Source organism: Pteropus vampyrus, unplaced genomic scaffold, assembly GCF_000151845.1.
Source record: "Pteropus vampyrus isolate Shadow unplaced genomic scaffold, Pvam_2.0 Scaffold72, whole genome shotgun sequence".
Classification (NCBI taxonomy): domain Eukaryota; kingdom Metazoa; phylum Chordata; class Mammalia; order Chiroptera; family Pteropodidae; genus Pteropus; species Pteropus vampyrus.
Window position 1 is genome coordinate 2,375,940 of NW_011888853.1, and position 2,905 is coordinate 2,378,844.

The 2,905-nt window shown below is 50.1% G+C and overlaps 1 protein-coding gene across 4 annotated transcripts in view; it reads right to left on the reverse strand.

Annotated features, from left to right (window-relative positions):
• TRIM65 (tripartite motif containing 65) overlaps positions 1–2,905 on the reverse strand; it is a 17,356-nt gene that overhangs the window by 3,183 nt on the left and 11,268 nt on the right. The gene's annotated exons all lie outside the window — the stretch shown is intronic.

Genomic DNA, 2,905 nt, shown 5'->3' on the forward strand with positions numbered 1-2,905 from the left:
GCCCGGCGCGCTGGCGCCACCCGTGCCGCGGTGCGGCCAGAGCGTGCCCAGGCAGGCGAGGCAGAAGTTGTGGCCGCAGGGCAGTGTCACCGGCTCCCGTAGTGGCTCCAGACAGATGGGGCAGCTGAAGGGCCCGCTGCCGTCCATGGCTCCGCGGCCGCCTAGGCGCCGCCTGTTCTGCTCCCGCCTGGGAGGTACCAGGACCGCTCGCGCGGCGGCACCGCCCCCTGGGACGCAGGCCAAGGGTCCCGCCCCCGCCAGTCCTCGGCTCGGACCGCCCCTCAGCGCCACAGGCCCGCCGGTGGTCCCCGACACCCAGCCCCAGCTCAGACCGCGCGGGGCAGCCTCCGGGCCCCTCCTGACACCGAGGGCGTCCTGGGCCCGCGGGTGTGAGGCGAGGGCGCTGCTGTCGGGGGTGTGAGGGAGAAGACCGAGGGCAGAGCAAGCCACACTGGAAAGAACCTGGGAAGGAGTTCGCCCCTCCAAGCCTTCCCAACCCGTGGCCAGGCGGGAAGACGCGGAGGGGCATGCAGAGCCCACTGCGTCCGGCCAGGCCCTTCCTCCTCCAGACCCTTCTCTGCGCCTTTAGCCAAGTTCCTGAGCTGCTGACTGCATTGAAAAATAACTGCTGATGAGCGCATGTTTTTACCCCTTGGCAACTCTGTTTACCCCCGGTGGGGTGGGGAACTTGAACTTTCTAAACTTGAAATGGGAAGTCGATGTCATCCTCCAAGCCCCTTGTCTGAGGAATTCAGTTCCTCTCCGTGGACACTCAGGGGCACCTACAGAGTGCCTGGGGCTAGATGTGGGGTTTCTCCACGTGGAGACATTTAAGACTCATCTATGCACTTGTAAGTTCTACTTCAGTAATGTTGTTTACAAAAACCGAATGGCAACAAAATAAAGTAGCATCGGAGGGTATAAAATAAATACCCATGAATCCATGCCGATATAAATGACTGGATGCATAAATAACTGGAGGAGAAGAGACAAATTTTCCCATTCAGAAGAATTCTAAATAATTTCTGTAGATACACCTAAGTGGCACATAACTTCCCACGTCGCAGTGTCGCAATGTGGGCTGCACACGGCAACTTCTTTCCGAAGGGAGTGGAGCAACCTAACGCTGCCTCAGCCAGGTGATCAAGGTCAGCGCCAACAGTGATAAGTCCTGCTGGTCATAAGCACCCTTGATATCATGTGGTCTTCCGCCCAAAAAACCCATAAACCATTCTAATCACGATTAAAACATTGGACAAACCGCAGTTGAGGAAGTCTACCAAACACCTGACCAGTACCTCTGGACACTGTCAAGGTCATTAAAAATAAGAAAAGTCTGAGAAATGGTCACAGCCAAGAGAAGACTAAGGAGGCCGATGACTAAATGTGGTGTGTATCCTGGATGGGCTCCTGAAAAAGGACATCAGGGGGAAAAGTAAGGAAATTTGAATTAATTATGGAATAGAGTTAACGAGAATGTATCAATATTGGCTCTTTGATTGCGACAAGTATATCATAGTCACGTAAGATGTTCATAAAAGTGGAAATTGAGAGTGAGGTCCGTGGGAACTCTGCATTATCTTTGCAACTTTCTGTAAACATATCTACTCTAAAATTTAAAAGTTCATTTTAAAAATATATGCTAATTGAGGCAAATCTTCCTACCCCAAGGCCCGCAGACTTCCTGCTGAGACCTCAAAGTGGAAGGATACAGGGGTGAGAGGGATGATCCACCTAGAGGTGGGGCTTCACCATTTTCACCAAACCAGGGCCCCTCTCAAAGCCTGATGCAGCCTACAGAACCCTTTTCAAAGTAATGCTTTTAAATGCATAAGATAAAATGCACAGGATTCCATGGAAACCCATTACCTTAAAGTTACAGACAGAAAATATTAAGAAAACAAATTCGTGATAAAGTATATATGTGTTTCTTTAATCCAATAAATATCAAGATTTGATGAGGGGCCTAACGATTACTGTATTTTTGAAAGAATGATGAACATAAGTGTTATTTCAGGTTATCTGTCACCACTGTAACACGCTATGAAAATATCTATTGGCGACAAGTCACAGGTATTGTTAATAGCACCGTGGTGTACGGTGTGTTCGCTCAATTCCTAAAGAAATGCTAAATTTCAGCTAGAGAACAATGAAAAGAAAGATAGAATTCCGCCCGCACCCAAGACTCCAGGTTAAGAATGTCTAATTTAGAGAGATGCTATGCAGAGCCTCTTGACGTCTGCCCTGGAAGAAGGGAAGAAAACTAAGATCTATGAAATACTAAAGGAGAGGTATGACCCACTCTTGGGAGGTTTGTGGGAAAGGAGGGGGAGAATCATGGAGGCCCTTGTGGAGGAAGTGGCATTTGAGCTGGGCTTTCATGGATTGCTAGGACTCAGACATGCAGCATCTAGGGCGGGAAGAGATCTTCCCGGCAGAAGGAGTAGCAGAGGGAGATGGCCTGGGTGTGCCCCGTTTGGCAGGAAGGCCGGTAATGAGTTCCATACGTTTGTTGGTTTCCACAAGGAATACTTGATCCTTACTGTCCCTTATTTGCCAAGACCCATGAAGGGCTCAGAGGCTCAGGCGTCAGCACCATCCTGCTCCCCAGCTTGGCAGCCAGGCTGCCTGGGCTTGCTGAGACCACAGACCTGTCTGATTCTGGAGGGGAGAGGGGTGCCTCTTGGGTTAGGGGGTACTCGAGGGTGGGACGTGCTCAAGAAGATCTGCTTCCCCAGAAAAGCATGGAGATGTGATCTGTCAGGTTAGTGGCATTTCGATATTTCATTTTCATTATTATAGTTTTAAAGTTGTTACTCAATATATTAATTCTTCATTAAATGAACTGGCTCTTAAGAAGAAAGGGTAAGTGGTGCTCTGAGCTCTGCTGGAGCATGTTCATGCC